General features: G+C 48.8%; 3 long non-coding RNA genes across 4 annotated transcripts; 1 reads left to right on the forward strand and 2 right to left on the reverse strand.

Annotated features, from left to right (window-relative positions):
• Positions 1–279: 279 nt before the first annotated feature.
• On the reverse strand, positions 280–6430 carry LOC129052142 (uncharacterized). 2 transcript variants are annotated; one of them, XR_008516981.2, is made up of 3 exons: positions 3848–6430; positions 2883–3033; positions 280–2792 (listed from the first exon to the last, which is right to left on the reverse strand). It is a non-coding gene; the product is annotated as an uncharacterized LOC129052142 (long non-coding RNA). The 2 variants fall into 2 exon arrangements; XR_008516980.2 differs by having other exon boundaries at positions 280–3033.
• A 2476-nt stretch (positions 6431–8906) lies between these two features.
• LOC100940007 (uncharacterized) lies at positions 8907–11931 on the reverse strand. The gene is made up of 2 exons (XR_008516979.1): positions 11601–11931; positions 8907–9587 (listed from the first exon to the last, which is right to left on the reverse strand). It is a non-coding gene; the product is annotated as an uncharacterized LOC100940007 (long non-coding RNA).
• A 106-nt stretch (positions 11932–12037) lies between these two features.
• On the forward strand, positions 12038–13159 carry LOC103888813 (uncharacterized). Its single transcript, XR_008516982.2, has 2 exons — positions 12038–12365; positions 12756–13159. It is a non-coding gene; the product is annotated as an uncharacterized LOC103888813 (long non-coding RNA).
• Positions 13160–19855: the final 6696 nt, after the last annotated feature.

The following is a 19855-nucleotide window of genomic DNA, read 5'->3' on the forward strand; positions in this document are numbered from 1 at the left end:
TGGAAGACAATCAAGATCCGTGCAAGTGCCTGAAAGAGTCACAGCCCTTCTTCCTGGCGCTTAAAAGAGTAGAAGGAATGCCTTGCTGCTTTGGGGAAACCTTTCTTTTTTCCCTGCCAAGGGACAGACTTACAAAGGATGATATTTGCATTTTCCTGAAGCGTCTAATTTTCCCATTTATCATTTGTCAGAGCCCGAGGCCCTTCCTCAGCGAGTGTAATGTTTGCAAACATGTAATGATTCCTTTTACCAAAGAACGTCACAGGCTTCACAAGGAAATGTGTTTGTGTTGCAGATGCTGCTAATTTAATGCATTAATGTCACTCTGCACCATGGTGGGGTCTCAGGGTGTCCCATATCACCATAAGCGAGCTGGTCTAAGACACAGGAACCATGGAAACCATCCCGTGCCTGGTTAGTGAGTAGATGCGCAGTGGGGCGCCGTTCACTGCCTTGAGGGTGAATGTGGACTCCGGGAGTGAGGGCCAGGCCTTCTAGAGCTCCACCCACCTTGAGGTCACAGGCCTGGCCCAAGCTCGCTGGAACTTGCCCAATGGGGAACTCTCTTTCAGGGGGGAATTTAACCAGCTTGAGGGCAGGTAGAGCAGCCAGAGGCCAAAGGCACCTGTGGGGCTCCCCCAGGACCGCCGTGAATCCCCTTCCCCTCCCTCTCTCCATCAGCGCCTCTGTCCTTCCCACCTGCGCAGCCCAGGTGCCAAACACCGGCCTCATCCGAAAAGTCCAACTGGGCCCAGGGCAGTGATTCCCAGACCCAGCTGATCCCGCAGGGAGCTTTGGGTCCTGCTGGTCCCCGGGTTCTGGTGACAAAAGGACATGCAGAAAGGCAAAGTCCCCTCTGGATTTTTCATCATGAGCCACCCTAGGTGCTGCACACTGCCAGGCTGCCTGATTCCACCAAGAGAATCTCAGGAAATGAAAAATACGATTTTAGCTGTTAAATTTCAGGAGTCGGGGCTCTTTGAGAGATTGAAAATACCTGGAGGTTGGGTGCACAATGGAGAAAGGGCTGTGGGGACGTTTCCTCTTCCCAGTGGAATCCGTGATTATTTACCGAGCAGCCTGGAGAAGTCCAGTCTTCACGGAATGGAAAAGCAGAGCCGGGTTTTCATGCACAAACCGGAAGCCGGGTGGTGCCCTCACAGCAGAGCTCCTGACCTCCCCGCCTCGCACGTCCTGGCAAGGGGAGGGCGGCTGCCTTGGAGACAGTTTATTGTGTGACGAGAAGGGAGACAGGAGATCACGAGGCAAAAACAACAACAACAAACAACAAATGGCTACGCCTTAAAAACTAACTTTAAAATGCCCAGTTCAGGCAGTTTCCTGGCATTTTACCAAATCAGGCAGGTTTTTTTGGCTTTTCCCACCATGTGACCGGGTCTGCCTTGCCCTGCCCCACCCCTGCTTGGACAATCGTGCCCCCCGCTGAGCTCAGCAGCCTGGCGTGAGGTGAGGTGTCTGTGTGGCTGCTGTTAGCAAATCCACCGTTCCGGGGATCAGCGCCTGGGAGCGGCTTCCCTGGATGGTGACGCGGCTGTTCCCTAACTGGCTCCGGGCCCAGTGACCTGTGACGGCTGTAGGAGCCGCTGCGGGGTCCGGGCAGCGGTAGTGAAGGGCTTTGCTGCTCTCTGCAGTTGCGATGTCGACCTCATTGTCCATTTCCTCAGCCTAAGGAGACCCGGTGGCCTGGTGGACTTGGCTTCGTTCCTTCTTTCAGCTCAGGGGGACGTGCATTTTTCCTCCTTTGCGTCGAATTAGCAATGAACTTCCCCTCCCCAGATGGACAGCGTGGCATCGTCAGGGCCCAGCTGCGGCTTTCCGGGCCAATGGGTCTTCGTGCATCGTCCGATTTGGTTCTGACAAGCACGCGAGGCCGTGCGGTCATTATTCCCACTTTACAGATGACGAAACACAAGGTAAGGAACTCGCCCGAGGTCACAGGGACGGCTGGATGTAAAACAGACTCCTGCGTGTACAGATTTAAAGATCGATAAGAAGAGAATTTCAAATCTCTGCCAAAGCGAAGGTCAAGTCACTGCTCTTGGGGACGTTCCCTTCACTCCCCAGAACGTTCCAACATGGCCAGTGAAGACACTGTGTCCCCCTAACCCTGGGGGAGAAGAGGACGGGCTTAATGAAAAGTAGAAAGTTTCCTCTTTCCCACTGTTGGAGATGCCGGCGTCCCCGCATCACCGTCTGCGCTGCATCTGGTCCACTTCTGGGACCCATTTGGGTGCCTGGGCCGGGGCTTCCTGTGGATGAGCCGGGATCACACAGCGATGTGGGATTGCTCAGGGCGCGCCGTTCATTCCAGAGTGACCCCTGACCCAAAGCCAGTGCTGGGTGTTTGCGGAAACTGAAACCAGGGCACGTCTGAAGCAGACCCTGCCGAACAATGAGGTCTTTTGTGCAAATGAGGCGGGGGAGGGGCCGGGGGAGACCAGGAGCTTCCTGACGGGGTCTGCAGCACAGGTCACAGCAAGTGAATTCAGGGGGTGACCCTCGAAGGTCAGGTCACAGCCGAGCAGCACAGGCGCTGAGCTAAGTGTCCACAAAGGAGACGAACAAAGCGGCTGCTGTGGGAACAGAGTCAGTGTCGGTCAAGGCTGAGTCCAGGAGCTCGGGCCGGCTGGGCACCGACGGGGGCTTCATGCTGGCTCCCTCAACAGTCAGGAGGGCCATGTGCTGAAGAGGGTCCTCAGCGTCCCCAGGATTGCTGGTGGGTTCATCTAGTGAAATCGCAGGGGTGATTCCACTAGTTGAGATATTTTTCTCTAATGGATATTAAAGTGAATAAATGGCTATTGATATAAAAATATACTTCCCATATTTATTTGTAAGTAAATTCATCAGACCCCACGTACCCATGACTTCATGAGCCAGAGATTTGCTTCTCTCCTATGTGACAGCCTCGGCATGGGGGCCCGCTGGCTGGTTGGGCAGCTCCCTGGGCTGAGCCTCGGCCCTCCAGTCTTGTGCTCTGTCATTGACAAAGTCTGTTTTTGTCCACCTGGTCTAAGGAGGTGCAAGTCACATCAGACAGGAGGGAAGAGGAAAAGGGGAAGTGGGGCGAACCCATGCATTTAAGGGTACACTGGGAAGGTACACACCAGCTGCAAGGCAGGATGGGAAATTCAGTTTTGGTCTGGGCAGCTAAACTTTGGGATTTGCAGTGTTAAATGTAGGGGATGAGGGGTATCAAGGGTCAGCCTGCAGCCTCTGCCCCCTCTATGTGCTCCTGGAAGTCATCCACTCTTCTACCAGGGGATGCCACCAGGGCATACCACATTTTGTGAAAATTAGCTGATTAGGAGAGCATCCTTTCTGCACTACTGTGGAGGGGATGGGGGCTTAGGCACGAGCCGTTCCCTAAGTCATGGTACAGGACCTCCCCCATCTTGGGAGAGCGAAGGCTGTCTACCGTGTCCACCAACCCTGAGGTATACCCACACAGCTTTCCTGCTGCCTGTGCTGAGCCAGGCACTGTGCTTGAGATGTGCACGGTATTTGACATAGAGGCAAGGTGGGTGGTGCCCAGACTCCCAAGTCACTCCACAGTGAGACAGACTCACAGGGCTCCAAGGACAAGTCAAAATAATTTGGCCTGGCCTCTTTGTTTTAGAGGTTGGTCAACTGGTGTCAAAAGCTGGAGAAGGACTTGTTCAAGGTCACAGGGTTGTAGGTGATGGAGCCAAGAGCCACCTGGGTCCCTGGGGTCTTTCCAGTGAACACCACCGTGACCTCGCTGGTCCTGAATGGTCCCTTTTTAAATAAAGAGATACATGGTCATCAAATCAAACACCACTGAATCTGTCTGTTCCCTGCCCACCTCTTCTCAGAGACATCCACAAGTAGTCCTTTAGCTGTTTCCGCACATTATTTCCGAATCCTGAAAGAGGAAGCTTGGCCGGGTGCTGAGGCTCATGCCTGTAATCCCAGCACTCTGGCAGGCTGAGGCGGTGGATTGTTTGATTCCAGGAGTTCAAGACCAGCCTGGGCAACATAGCAAAACCCTGTCTCTACTAAAAAGACAAAAAATTAGTCAGACGTGGTGGTGTGCGCCTGCAGCCCCAGCTACTTGGGAGGCTGAGGTGGGAGAATCACCTGAGCCCAGGAGGTCAAGGCTACAGTGAGCCAAGATCACACCACTGCACTCCAGCCTGGGAAACCAGAGTGAGACCTGTCTCAAAGAAAAAAAGAAAAGAAAAGAAAGAGGAAGCCAGGGAAGCTATTCATAGAGCTTTCAAGGTCTAGTGTTATCTAATGTCTGCTAAGCTAGATGAGGAGTTAGCTCTTATACCACCCACCAGCTCCTTTCCTGCCACCCTATATGGTACATCACTATTTTTAATTGCATCATAATCAGCCTTTATGTCATGTGACCAGGTAAATGCTATTCTCTGCAGAGCTAAGTATTATAATATAGTTGTATTTTCTTTCTTATACACCTTTCATTTTTCCTAGAGTTCGTAATTTTCTTGTTCTTTTTTTTTTGAGATGGAGTCTCGCTGTCGCCAGGCTGGAGTGCAGTGGCATGATCTTGGCTCACTGCAACCTCTGCCTCCCAGGTTCAAGCAATTCTCCTGCCTCAGCCTCCTGAGTAGCTGGGATTACAGGCGTGGCGCTGGCTAATTTTTGTATTTTTAGTAGAGATGGGTTTCACCATGTTGGCCAGGATGGTCTCAATCTCCTGACCTCGTGATCCGCCCACCTCAGCCTCCCAAAGTGTTGGTATTACAGGCGTGAGCCACCGTGCCCGGCCTTCTTGTTCTTTTTATTTGCAAAATTTACTCACAGATACTTAATTATTTCTCAATCCTCCGTCATTGAAGCCACTCCAGTGTTTTTCAAGCTGTTTTGATCACAACCCATCATAAGAAATTATTTTACAATGGAACCTGGTACATACACACATACACACACACACACACACACACACCCCATATATATGAATACAAAGTTTCACAAAATAATACTGATACCTTTTGATATTTTCTACTCAACTCTGTGATTAATGTTTTAAAATGCTAGTTGCATCTGCTGAACTGACGTTAGTTTGAGGAGCTCTGGGCCAGTCCCGCGAGGTCCTGCTCTGTGCACTCTCCTGAAAACGACGAGTTCGCATCTGGACTCTTCTCTCTGCTGCTCTCCCAAGCTGATCAGTTTTTTTGTTTGTTTTGTTTTTGAGAAGCAGTCTCACTCCATCACCTAGGCTGGAGTGCATTGGCGCAATCTCAGCTCACTGCAACCTCTGCCTCCCAGGTTCAAGCCATTCTCCTGTCTCAGCCTCTGGAGTAGCTGGGACTACAGGAAACTGCCACCACGCCTGGCTAATTTTGTTTTCATATGTTTAGTAGAGACAGGATTTCACCTTGTTGGTCAGGCTGGCCTCGAACTGCTGACCTCAGGTGATATACCCGCCTCGGCCTCCCAAAGTGCTGGGATTACAGGCATGAGCCACCCTGATCAGCTTTTTGATAGAGCTCATGTCTTCTCTAATTAATTTTCTGCTTTTTATGAGCCACTGGCAAATTACTTTTTTATTGACAAAAACAAAATCGTAACTCTCCAGCATTTTATGTTTTGTTACCATTCCTCCAGTAACAGAAAATACTAATGAGAAGGAGAAAATTACAACGAAAGGAAGCAGGAGAGCAAATAAGAGATTCGACCTACACACGGTTTTGATTCTGCGTGAGGCCGGTCATACCCAGATGAAAAGCTAGACATCCAGCTACGTACATCCCTGGAGATACCCAGACAATGGAATGGAATGTTAACTGTGGCTCCAAGTCAGAGCATCTCATTTAAGCTTTATGGACAGTCTGTGCAGGATGTGTCTCTGTGGGGACTTCTCCTGTGCATCATGGGAGGTTTAGCAGCAACCTTGGCCTCACCCACCAGATGCCAATAGCATCCCCCTCTCCTAGTTGTGACAATTGAGAACATATCCAGACATTGCCAAATGTCATCTGGGGGGCAAAGTTGCCACAGCTGGGAGCCACTGCTCTACAGGTTTGGACGCTGTGCCTGCAGTTCCATGCAGCATCACGGGCTATTGATCATGTGTCAGACGGAGCTTAAACTGGTAGATCGCATCCTCAAGTAGCCACTCCAGAGCGTGATTATCTGACACCTGTAATTTACCATCCTGGTTACATGGGGGGCAAACGTGGAATTATGCACATCAGCAGGCCAGGGCCTGTTTTCCATGGACTCAGTGTTCCTGCTGAGCATGGCCGTGGTCTCCCCGAGTTATTAAAGATATTGACGCCTCAGAACTGACTCTGCCTCCACTTAATCAGCTCACCAGAAAATTACAATAAAAATCATCTGCCACTTATGAAATTGCCATTAAAATGGACTATTTCCTGCCACCTGGGGACAGCTGCTGTTTCTCTTTCAGCATCGGTATCTGAGATGCTGTCTCTGGGAAAGAGCGATCATAGATGCTGTGGAGACACTCCATTGGCCAAGGTGTGTCCCTGGATTGAAACCAAAGTCACAACAATGAGTCTGAAACGTACTGAGGAATCCGTTCCAAACATGGCAAGAGCAATTTCAAACAGTGCTGCGAGGGCCCTTTGGGGTCAGGACAGGCCTTTCCTGGCTATCAAGGCGTTGATCAGCTGAGAGCACAGGCCCTGTGCTGCCACGGCTCCTCCAAGCCAGCACTGCTCACTCCGTCCATGAAATCCCAGCCAGGAAGGCCAATGTATCTGCGCCAGTGCCTGAAATGTCAGTATCACAAAGCCAGCAGGAGGGGTGACCTGGTGGAGCTCAGCAAAGATGACACAATACAGGCTACAAAGCTGGTGAGCCAGGGTGCAGGAGGATTTGTCTGTTTTCTCCTGAGAACGGCTGCTCAGGTCACTCCACACAGCATTTCCATGCTTCATCTGTTAGCCCTGGAACGGGTCCCCTGGGAGCCACGGACCTTGGCAAGCTCCGCTGTAGGAGACCCTCATGCTGTCAGTCAGCTCACCCTTGTGGATAAATCCTGACTCTTCCCTGCATCTGGAGCCACCCCCAAGAACCCAATCATACAGCACACAGGAGGGGCTGTGAGCTGAGATGAAATCTGGGCATTGTCTTCCTTGTTATTAATTTAATTGTCATTCTGTCTGAGCAGCTTCATTTTCGGAGAGTAATTTGATCGCCCTTTTAGAACCTTGATCATCTCAGTGTCATGTTCTTAGAGGGAGGCATCACTGGATGAGGTGCCCACTGTGGTGTTCTTTTAATTAAATTCATCTGTTCCTGCAATAATGTGGATGAAACACCTGCCCTGCAAGCAAAATACTCACTTGCTCCTATTCCCGGGACCCAGAGTGGGGTGGAGCTGACCACAGCGTGTGCGTTAGACGCCACTCTTCAGGCAGGTTCACTCCTGAGTCTGCACTCCGGGGACTCCCGCTGTTTCCCATCGTTGTGCTCACACCCACCCGGTTAGCAAGTGTGCATCGGGAGATGGATTTCGCAGGTGCTGAGCTGCTGGGTGGGTGAGCCGGGAGCTGGTGGAGAGAACGCAAAGGCCGGATTTCGTTCGGTTCTTACCTGGAAGATTTGAGGTTGCAAGAAGAGAACTTGCCTTCTCTGCAGTCAGGCAGAGCTCAAGGCAGGTCCTCAGCCTTGTAAGGTCAGCTTTTCAGCCCTGTCTGCCCACTTCTGCTCATGGAGGTCATGTTAGGACGCCTGTTTGTGTCCACGGATGAGGGGCTTCCCGTGCCCCCCAGCCTCATGAGTGGCAGCTGACGCTTTCCCATCCCAGGGTGAACCTCGCTTCCATTTCTCACGGTGCTGAATCAGGAGCAGGGAGAGGCTGTGATCCATGATCTCCCACAAATCCCAACAGACATGTTTTATAGTTTAAAATGGTTATACAAGTTCTTCTTTTTGGATATTATTTGTATGTGATCAATTTACATGGTGTTTATAGCGTGTTTGTGTTTTTTATAACGTCGGTTTGTGGGATCTGGGAGAAGAAGGGTTTTTATGAGGAAGATCCTTGGGGAGACAGAAACCTTGATGCGGGGAGCTGTAAGCGCTCCGCTCAGGGCAGGGAGCACATTCAGAACGGGCTGGGCAGAGCCTCGGAGGCTCCTGGCTGCCCCTCTCCAAGTGTGGGGCCTGTGGGGTGACTCCATTTAGGAAGGGTCTGTCCACTTGACGCAGGAACAAGCCCAGTAAAGCCTGCACTGCAGCTGAAGGAATGATCTGTTTGTTCTCTAAGAGGCCCCTGCAGGCGGGAGATGTCTTAAATAACCACCCGCAGGCAGAGAGTAAAGGACTCAGTGAAGAAAGAAACTGGAGCTCAGTCCTTTGAGGGCAGAAATGCATCCCCCACACCCGCTGTGAGCTGAGCAGGGCCACGAGCTGAGCCTGGGCTTTGTGGGAGCCTGGCCAGGCCCAGCACCTGCCCTTTGCTGAACAGGGAGTAAGGGGAAGTTAGACAGCCACAGGGACGTCCTTGATCTGACTGGTCCAGCCACCTCACTAGCATGTGGGGCAGATGAGGCTCAGGGAATCCAAGGGACTTCTCCCAGATCCCCGCGGAATAGGACCTGAGGTCCCAGCTCCTGACTCCCAAGTCAGTGCTCTCTCTATGGCCCGAGGTTGCTCAGTACCTGCCAGGCCTGCACAGAGCACTTTAGAATCATTAGCCAATTTAACCCTGACTGCCACAAACACATGAGGTTGGGATCGTACCCATTCTACAGATGAGAAACTGAGGCTCAGAGAGGCAGGTAGGAAGAGGGATGAGACCCAAACCTAGCACTGTGATTTCAATGAGCCCTTAACTTCTATACGCTCATCAGATAAATATTCCACCCTGTGACAATTAGTATTTTCTCAGATTCAAAAAAAGGCAAAAGAAATGTTAATTGTTGGGGACATGGTTCTCTAATTAGACATTCAAAGAAATTCCCAGAACTTTGCGGGTTAGCAGTGATGTTAAGTTACTATTGTCTTCTGCCCCTCCTACCCGGCCCTGCCCTAAGCATTTTTCTGGTGTTTAGTTGTTGAAACATCATCACAAACTTGTGTGATATGATTTGATGTGACATCATTGCCCCTGTGTTAAGGGTGTGGAAACTAGGCAGGGAGAGCAGAAATTGCTTGCTCTAAAACCTGAACCCATGATTCCGTTTCCTTGGATATATGCCTGGGTTGGGGATTTGGAAACCTGTGGGAGGTTGTGTTATTGAGAGTCATTGTTCTCATTCTCCATCTTCCTTCGCTGGATCCGTGTCCTCTGTCCGTGACTCTGTAGTTTGTGCATCTAGAGGCAGAGTCTGTTTCCTTGTCCTATTGATGTTGGCTTTGGTTGTGTGAATTGTATTGGCCAATGGGACGTCAGCAGGTGTGACATGGGCAAAGAGGTGGCAAGTGCTAGCACGGCTGGTCTTGCCTGCTTGTTCTCCGCCTTCCATCATGAGATAAATAGGCTCTGGTTGTCCCTGTCCAAGGAAGACGGGAGACCCTCAGTACAGCAGACCTGGACCCAGCTCTCAGCTTGCAGCCAAGAAAAGCCAGTCCTGGCTCAGATGTGATGAACCCCATCAGACCTGTGGACATGAGAATGGGAAATAAATGCTATTGTTTGTAACTGAGATTGGGGGTGGTTTGTTACATAGTGTGATTGTGAGAGTAGCTGACTGATACAAAACTAGAGACCCAACATGCTGCAGCGCTCACTAGCACCCGAATGCACCCGAATGCACCTGCCCTCAGGGCCATCTTCTCCCGACACACCGTGCTTTCCATTGCCCCCGGGGCATCTTCATGTCAGATGATGGGTCCCTTCATGTCAGATGATGGGTCCCTTCATGTCAGATGATGGGCCAACAGATCATGTTGGCCCCTGTTTCCAAGGGGCAGGACAAGCTCTTCTGGTCTAGTTCAGTGGAGCACTAACTCTGTGCATCAGAGGAGCTTTTGCTTGTTTGTTTTGTTTTTCTCTAATCAGACATGCAAGGACCCACTGAGTTCTTCTAATGCAGAGAAAGCCTGTTTGGCCATCATTATGTCAGTTTCTTTTTGACTTTTGCAAACTTTCTTTCACTAAACATTCATCAAACCTAGAGCTGGCCTTTCTATGGTGACAATAAAATAGCGGGAGTGTTTGTGTCCTCTTTGGATCACGCTGACATTTCTGTCCACCCTGACATCTTCGCTGGAGAGAATCCAACTGTGCCCCCTCCTGATGACTGTTCCTGTTGAGAAGTTTCTTACTAAATAACCATCAGCATCATTATCATTGTGCACCTTTTGGACAGGAAGAAGGGAGGGCAAAGTTCTGTCCCAGCCTATTAGGAGTCAAGAGGGATGGAGATGGGAGCTGCTGACCTCTGATGGCTTCCCTAGGGGGCTCTGGCTGGGCTGCTCAGCTGTGTTGTCTCACAGCATATGCTTCACAACTCCCTAGGACCTCAGTATCATTCTTACCATAGGACAGAAGAGGACAGCAAAGCTCAGAGAGGCTGTGTAACTAGCTTTAAGATTTAGTTTCAACCTTAGAGTTAGGCTTTCCCTCTTCCTGATTATAAACTGAAATTATAATAACAGCGAGTCAAGGCTTTCTAAACTAAGCATATTCACAGCAATATTGATTATAATAACCAAAAGCAAAACAAGAAAAAAAAATTGTATTGTCCAGAAATACAAGATTGGTGAAATACAATGTATGAAATACATTGTAACTAATGAAATTTATGTTTTTGAAGGCTGCTTGATGGCCTAAAGAAATGCACATGGTATATATGTGAAGAAAACTCAAGGCAGAATCTGATAAGTAAATTAACAAAACTTCCAAACTAACTAAATTAAACATTTATAATAAATCCTAATTTTATAAACCAAGTAGATTTTTTATGTGCATTAAAAACACTGGAGTTAGATTTTATTTTTTCTCTATTTTCTAGGAATATTTTATAAACTTTTCAATTACTTTTTAAAATAAAAAAAAAGAACATCCTTAAGAATAAAAATATAATAAAAGCGTAGAGCAGCCTTGAGGTGTGACGTGTAACTGTCTTATCATCTGGGACATTTTTTCGTTTCACAAATGCTCCCTTCTTCTTTGGGATGCCTCAGGGCAGGGACCCTGTCTCCTCTCCGTCTTGGTGGCGCCAGGAACATATCATGGCCCAATAAGTAATTGATAACAACAATTGATAACTCCTCGAAAGAAGTCCGTTCACTTCAGGTGGCCCAGTAACTCCTCAAGGCTTTCTCTTAAGTGCATTTCATTTGTTTTGATTTTTTTTCAACTTAAATGGGTGAAAATTAAAGCCAGGAGAGAGCTGTTGGCTCGCAGACAGCCAGAAAAGAGAAAAATAAATGAGTGCAGTCCCTGAAGGGCCACAGGGTGGGGGCTGGACCTGGGCACCTGCCGTGTCTGAAAGTCCATTTTTTGCCCAGTTGTTCTCTAAGGCACTACGATCTAAGAGTCAAAAAAGAAAATGGATGATGTATGGAACAACATTCAATATTGCTACTACAACATAAGAAAGGTGGATTTAGAGATCAGAGAGAACGGTCCCTGCATCGGAGTCACTTGCTAACAGGTGTGTACCCACCCCTGCCAGGCACTGCTCTGGGTGCTGGGACAGAGCAGGGAACAAAACACCGCCCCCGCCCCGCCCCCTGCCCACCGCCCACTGCGAGGTTACTTTCGAGTCTGGAGGACAAGCAGTAGCCATTGAACCTGCAACTGCATGATGTGCGGGAGGTGGGGGCTGTTCTAAAGGACGATAGAGGTGAAGGGCAAGGCCGTGTCAGGGGTCAGGAGGCCTCTCTGAGGAGGTGAGCGAGCCCTGGGAAGAGCACCCCAAGCAGAGGCACAGCAGGTGCACAGGCGCCGGGGCAGGAGAGACCTTGGTGATCCTGGGTGAGGAACAGCGGGGAGGCGGGTGTGGCTGGAGCCACGTGACTCAGGGGGAAGTGGGAGGACATGAGGTCACAGGAGAGGGCGTGGAGTGAAGCAGTGAGGGGTGACCTGTGGCCTGTGGTCACTGTCTCCAGGTGGGCAGGCTCTGGTGGAGAGCCAGGGCTCTCAGGGGTGGTCCTAGGGGCAGCAGCATCAGCACCCCGGGGCCCTGCTGGGAAAACTAGCTCTCGGGCTCTGCTGAGACCTCCTGAATCGGAACCTCAGGGTGGGCCTGGCCATCGGAGTTTTAACAAGGCCTCCAGAAGATTCTGACACTCACTAGAGTCTGAGAGACACAGCAGAGCTAGAATCCGGCCTCCAGTTTTCACCCAGGAGACAGGAGGATTCTGGGTGGAAGGGCAGGAGGGACTGGGGTCCCCCCCAGAAGGAGCACCCCAGGATGATGCCACACAAGGTGGACATTCGCTCCTCCTAGGAATGGTCTCTAAGTGTTCCTTGGACAGGAAAGTTGCTCTCTGAGCTGCCTGGCATTGGAGATGCTGGGGGATGAATGCCCCAGGAGCAGGCCTGCACCCGTGACTGAGGGGCGGGGAATAAACACCCCAGCTTCCTCTGTGTCTGGGTCACTCTGAGGGGCATCCCGTACACAGATCCCAGGCTGCTCAGCAGGATCGAGTTGGGAAGGGGGTTCCAGGACAGGAAACAGCATGACTAGAGGTGGAAGAACCTTGGCATATGCAAGGCACTCTGTGTAATTCCATCGGGCTACAGTGTAAGCTTGCAGAGAGGAGGAGGGAGAGTGGAGGGAGATGGAAAGTGACTGATGAAATGTATGTCTCCCCAGGAACGTCGGTCATGGATAAGCCCCCAGTGAAGGGACTTAGGAAGCCTCTCCCTCTTGGTGTTCTTTCCCCAGAGAGTCTTCCGAGACCGGAAATGCTTGCAAGGAAGGAAGAACCACTTTCTGTCCTCCATCATCAGGAGCACAGAAGGATGAAGCTGGGCCCGCATAGAGAAGCATCTCATGCTGTCTGCAGTGGCTGCAGCGCTCTCCTGGGGCAGGAGATGCTCAAAGGTCAACATGACTTTGAAAAGGGGCTGGGAGAAAAGCCCCCAGTGCTGGCTCTGGACTCACTACCCCAGGGCTCCTAAAGGGCTAAACATGACTAGATTGTAGTGAGCCTGTCCTAACATGCAAAGAAGCATCCAGGGATAATGTCTAAATACAGATGTGCTATTTCTCTCCTCCTTCTTTTTCAACTTTTCCATCACCCTCAGTGTCCTCACAGCAGCTTCCCCTTGTCCTGTGACAAACCTGGAGCAAGGTGCTTTGGGTGGGCGGCAGAGTAACATGGGAGACCCCGAGTTCTGCTTGTCTCTGCCTGTATTTCCCTCCTTCCTTCTAGTTCAAGGAGGTAAACAGGTGTGGTGACTCCTCCTGGCAGGGACTTTCACAGGACAGAGGCAGGAGCTACTTGAGAAAAATTTAGCTCATTGGAGCGAGGGGCGGGGCGGAGAGGGAAAGAGATGGAGGAGAAGATTACTGAAGAATGGAAAGGTGCAATGTTCCCCAGGTCCTAGGGATGCGCTGCACTGCAGAGGGTGGCTGTGAGGTCCCACAACTGCAAGCGGGATTCACTGGATTCCGCTGGTGGCTGACCTGCTGACCAGAGATGACAGCCCAGTTTCCTCTTCTGTAAAATCAGGTGTAGCCCAGTGGCTTTCAACCCTGGCTGTATGTTACTGACACCTGGGAAGTTTTAAAGATTTCTGACGCCCACATCGGACCCCAGATCTATCAGATCAGAACATCTGGGTTTAGTATCTTTAGTGTCCCTCAGGTGACTCAAATATGCAGCCAAGATGGAGAGTACTAACCTAAGCTAAGTCCTGTTTATGAGAATTTAGAGACCAAGAAACACTTAGAGCAGGTAGGATCCTAAGAAATCACCTGATGCAACTCCTACCATTCGCAGGGGAAGAAACTGGTTTTCAGAGAAGCCAAATCATTCACCCAAGGACACAGAGCATGCTAGTGGCAGAGCCATTTCCAATATTCCCTCTGCCTCTTGACCTCCCTAGAAGACCCGCTTGAAGCTCTCAACTTCACAGGAGAGCTGGGTCTGAGAGGCCCACATGGAATCCCTGATTCCAGGAGGGAAGCCCAGGCCTCCTGGCGGCTCAATGAGTCACCCTGTAGCAGTGGCCCTGAGGCCCCTCCTTGAAGAAAAATTCCAGGAGGCTTGAAATGCTCTCCAAGATATAGAAAAGGAAGATGTGCCTGGAAACTGGAGAAGACTGCACAATGGATATAAATATTCGAGTTTTGTGGCTTCTTTCCCCAGCAAAAAATAAACATGGCAGAATTGCTTCTCACTGAAAGGGCGTCTGGGTTTCGTAAACAGAACATAAAGAGGCACCCGAAGACCCAGAACATCCCCAGATCAGCATCTGTGCCTGCCATCTGGCTGTACCTCCATCCTCCTCGGTCTCTCCCTCACCCAGGCTCACAACACACGGAAGTGCTCTTGCCTTTTGGAAAAAGGACGGTCTTCTCCCCACCACTTGTCTCTTGGCTCCTCCCACAGGTGGAGGGTGAATCTGATTGATGGGAAGATAAGACTCTGGGCTCCTCCAGTGGGCGGGGCTACTATGCAAATGATCAAAAGAGTTAGGATGCTTTTGCCAGCAAGTAACAGAACATGCAGCTAAAAGTGGCTTATCTTCTTGCTACCTAAAATGGGGTCCATGAACCAGCAATATCAGTTCATTAGAAATGCAGAATCTCAGGTAATAACCAACACTTACTGAATCATAATCTGCTTTTCTTTTTTTAGCAAGATTACCGAGGTGATTCGTATGCATATTAAATTTTTTAATTACTTAGAGTCAAGTTTATTTTGCTTAAGCTTTCTACCTGGCTAAATATCTAATTATATATTAATTCCAAAGCTTCCCCAATGCCCCCGCTGCGTTTTCCTGTTTGAAAAAAAAATTACAATACCAAAAGGAATTGATTTCTGATATGTAATATATATTATTTAACTGCCTTCGTGGAGTTCAGGAAATGGGTTCCCCACATTAATACATGGAGCCACAAAAAATTTAGTGCAATTTGGCTAAATAATTTTAGATTCACACGTGATTGTAAGAAACATGAAAAACCTCACATGCACTTCACTCATTTCCCCCCAATAATACCATCTTCCTAATTATAGTAAAGTTTCACAACCAGAATATTGGCTCTGATACAATCCATGTATCTGACCCAGGTTTCACCAGTTTTATATGCACTAATTAGTGTGTATTTAGTTCTTTGAAAGTTTGTTATATGTTTAGATTCATGTGACCACCACCTTTAAGATTCAAAACAGTTCCTTCCTAAGCATTCCTCACGCTGTCCTTTTATAGCCTGTTCCATGAAGAGCAGGTCTATGTAAACCTTTCCCCAAAAGCCCAGCAAGCTGAGAGGCTGAAGAAAGAAGCTGACAAATCCAGCTTCTGTGAAAGAAACATTTAGTAGGGACCTACTAAAGCAATATCTCAGGTGGCTGCCAGACTGTGGATCCCTACACCCACTCTCCAGAAAATATCCTTTAGATAGGAAGCTTTTGTTTTTGTAAAATATGTGCAACTACTCACACCTCAGATTGTGACACTTGTGACCACTAAGGAGGTTAGATACACATGTTTATGAGGGGTTGTCTATGCTATAGGCATTGTTTCTTTTTCTTTTTATTATACTTTAAGTTCTAGGTTCATGAGCACAACATGCAGGTTTGTTACATATGTATACATGTGCCATGTTGGTGTGCTGCACCTGTTAACTCGTCATTTACATTAGGTATATCTCCTAATGCTATCCCTCCCCCCTCCCCCCACCCCATGACAGGCCCCGGTGTGTGATGTTCCCCACCCTGTGTCCAAGTGTTCTCATTGTTCAATTCCCTTTATATGAGAGGTTATCTACACTTCGAGAGCACCTTAGTATGCAAGAGTCAAACACCAGTCATCATGGCAGTTTTGCTTCAAGATGGTGTCACTCTTGCCACACAAAAGGCTGTTTTCCTACATAGCTATACTCTTCTCCTTCCTTCCTCTACTCCTAATGCCTGGAAACCACTATTCTGCTCTCCATTTTGATAATTTTGTCATTTAAAGAATGCTATAGGGGCTGGGTGCGGTGGCTCACGCCAGTAATCCCAGCACTTTGGGAGGCCAAGGTGGGCAGATCGCTTGATGTCAGGAGTTCAAGACCAGCCTGGCCAACATGGCGAAACCCCGTCTCTACTAAAAATACAAATATTAGCCAGGTGTGATAGCGGGCCCCTGTGATCCCAGCTACTTGGGAGGCTGAGGCAGGAGAATCGCCTGAACCTGGGAGGTGGAGGTTGCAGTGAGCCGAGATTGCGCTACTGCACTCCAGCCTGGGCTATAGAGCAAGACTCAGCCTCAAAAAAAAAAAAAAAAGTTATCTAAGTGGGATCATATAGGGCATAACCTTTTGAGATTGGCTTTTTTCACTGAGCTTAATTCCCTGGCGATTCATCCACACCATCACAGGTATTAATAGTTTGCTCCTTTTCATGGCTGAATAGTGTTTCATAGTAGAGATGCACCAGTTTGTTTAACTCATTCATTGAAGGACATTTGGGTTGTTTTCCAATTTTTCACTATTATCAGCAAAGTTGCTATGATTATTCGTATATAAATTTTTGTCTGAATACAAGTTTTCATTTCTCTGGGACAAATGCCCAAGAGTGCAAATGCTGGGTTATGTGGTAAGCACATGTCTAATTTTTGGAAGAAACTGCTGAACTGTTTTCCAGAGCATCTGTGTAACAGCAATGTATTGTATGAGCAATCCAATTTTTCTATACCCTTGCCATCATTTACTGTTATCACTATTTTTTATTTTAGCCACTTTCATTGTGGGTATTTAGTGATTTTATTTTGCATTTTCCTTATGGATAATGATGTTGAACATCTTTTTGTGTACTTACTTGCCATTCATATATCACCACTGGTGAAATAGCTGTTCATGTCTTTTGCTCATTTCCTAAACGGATTTTTTTTTTACTGTTGAGTTTTAATAATTCTTTATATTATTCTAGGTATTAAATCTTTTGTAGGATAAGTGGTTTGAAAATATTTTCTCCTAGTACATAGCTTGTCTTTTCATCCTCTTCACAAGGCCTTTCGCAGTGCAAAAGTATTAAATTTTTTTTTTTTTTTGAGATGGAGTCTCGCTCTGTTGCCCAGCCTGGAGTGCAGTGGTGCAATCTCGGCACACTGCAAGCTCTGCCTCCCGGGTTCACGCCATTCTCCTGCCTCAGCCTCCCGAGTAGCTGGGACTACAGGTGCCCGCCACTACGCCCAGCTAATTTTTTGTATTTTTAGTAGAGACGGCGTTTCACCGCGTTAGCCAGGATGGTCTGGATCTCCTGACCTCGTGATTCACCCGCCTCGGCCTCCCAAAGTGCTGGGATTACAGGCGTGAGCCACCATGCCCGGCCAAAAATTTTAAATTTTATTGAGGTCCAGTTGATCAATTTTTCCTTTTGTGCATTGTGTTTTCTGTGTCGAGTCTAAGAACTCTTCTTCTAGCCCTGGGTCCTGAAGATTTTCTCCTAAGTATTTTTTTAAAAAGTTTTATAGTTTTACATGTTACATTATGAGTCCAAAATCCATTTTTGAGTTAATTTTTGTATCCTGTATGACAGTTAGGGTGTGATTAATTTTTTGTCTGTGTGTCCAATTTTTTTCTGACACTATTTGTTGAAAAGGCTATTGAATATTAAAGTTCTAGAAGCACAGGCTTAAATTACAAAGGCATTTTTTTTAACTCACTTAACAAGAAGTCCAGAAAAGGCAACTCCAATTTGGCTTACTCTGTAGCTCTAGGAGGTCTCTGTCTGCATCTTTGGGATTCTCTGGTCTTTGCCTTGGGGTTTCCGGTCGTGGCTCCAGCATCACCAGCCTGTGTCCAGAACAGAGGAAGGGAAGGAGAGCTGGGAGATTTTTCTCCTGTGTGGCTTGGGAAATCTTTCCCAGAAGCCTCTAGTAGATGTCCCTTAGGTCCCATTAGCTATTAATAGAACTGGGTGACAGACCTACTCTCACACCAATCACAAGCAAAGAGGAGAGGATTACTGTGATTGGCCTTGAACCACTGACCAATCACGTTGCTCCGCTTAGGGCTGAGGCAGGGCCACCTTCCTTCAGCACATTGTTTTCTACTGGAGGGGTGAACAAAAGTGTGGCTCTGTTACCAAGGAAGAAAGGAAAGTGGTTGCTCAGTGTCTGCTGTGAACCTGGCTGTCCCTATCTGTCCTCTCTCGTGTGTGTGTGTGTGTGTGTGTGTGTGTCTTGCAGACATCAGTGCACAACACACCACAGTCCTGTAATTCAGTGGAGTGTTTATCTGCTCGGCAGACTCTGCTGTCACCATGCTCAGGGTCCAGGCACTAGAAGATATGTGGCAGGAAGGCAGAGGAAGACCCAAGCCACAGACCCCCATCCAACTTTGAGTGCAAGCAATGGAAACCGACTCTGGATTCCTTGATTTAATTTTTTGAAGACATTTATGGGAAGAAATGGGGTAAGTTTGTAGGAAAATTAAATGTGAAGAGCCAGATTCACGGGGCTTGGGGACATCAGGGCAGCTCCTGGGTCCTCTGTGTGGCCATCATGGTGAATCCACTCATGTGTCACTGTTCACCATTCAGGTCCCCACAGGAGGACAGGATGGTCCTGTCTTGGCCACATGTTATTCCCTGGACTCGGGGACAGTGTTGTCATTTGACTGAAAGTCCCTCCTCACCACATGGACAGGGATGGGGAGTTTCTCAGCGGAAGCCCACGGATTTGCTTAGGCCTGGAGAGCAAACCCCACACGCCCTCCACACATCACCTGCACAAACGCCCCTCCAGCCTAGCCAGCCTGCTCACTGCCCCTCAGACATTCTTCCCTCCCATCCTTGCTTGTGCTGGGACCCCTCCTGGAAGGCTTCCCTCTCCTGCCTGCTCTTCTAACTTTCGTGGTCCTTCAAGACTCTAGTTAAGCCACCCTCCTCCTCCAACAAGCACCAGCCATTGCTGCTGCTGTGTACAGGTTTCTGAACCTCAGCATTGTTGACATTTAGGGCTGGGCAATCTCTGTTGTGGGACTGTCCTGCACATTGTAGGATGCTTAGCAGAATCTCTGGCCTCTACTCAGTAAATGCCAGTTATGCCCTTACCTAGTCGTGACAACCAAAACTGTGTGCAGACATTAGCAAGTGTCCCTGGAGGGAAAAACTGCCCCTGGTTGAGAGCCACTCCTTTTCTGAACCTGAGTCACTAAGATTTACTGCCATAGCAACTTAATTACTTTGTGATGTTTACTTAACTTCTCACTGCTGCTTATTGCTTTGGCAGACTGTAGCCAGCCAGAGAGCAGCCAGGTTAACCCATACTGTGGCCCCACACTAAGTTGTCTCCCACACTGTGTAGGGACGGCTCAGTGCACAAGGAGCATGGCGGGGTTTGGGCTTGATGGCTTTGAAGCCTCTGCTAGGCTGGGAGGCACACAGCTTGGTACCACGTCTGGTTGCAACGTCATGTTCCTGAGGCAGGATGGTGCTTGTGTACTGAAGACAGTCTTGCTGGCTGCGGTGACGGGCAGAGCTCTCAGTGGATCCAGTGGGAACCAAAGCCTGCTGTAACCCTCCAATAGTAACAGCCATCCGCTCCACCTCTGGGCCCAGGCACGCCTCACAGGAGTTCTCTACGGGCACTGTCTCATCCATAATGAATTAGGTATCAGTGTCTGGTTTTTAGAGATTCGGAAACTGAGGCCAGAGCATTCTAATGTCCTAAGCACATTCACGGTGAGTAGGAGCAGAGCTGGCTTCCGCCTGAGGGGTCTGAGTCTAGGGTCAGTGCTCATAGCCACGATTCTCG

This window comes from Pongo abelii, chromosome 21 (assembly GCF_028885655.2).
Source record: "Pongo abelii isolate AG06213 chromosome 21, NHGRI_mPonAbe1-v2.0_pri, whole genome shotgun sequence".
In the NCBI taxonomy this organism is placed as follows: domain Eukaryota; kingdom Metazoa; phylum Chordata; class Mammalia; order Primates; family Hominidae; genus Pongo; species Pongo abelii.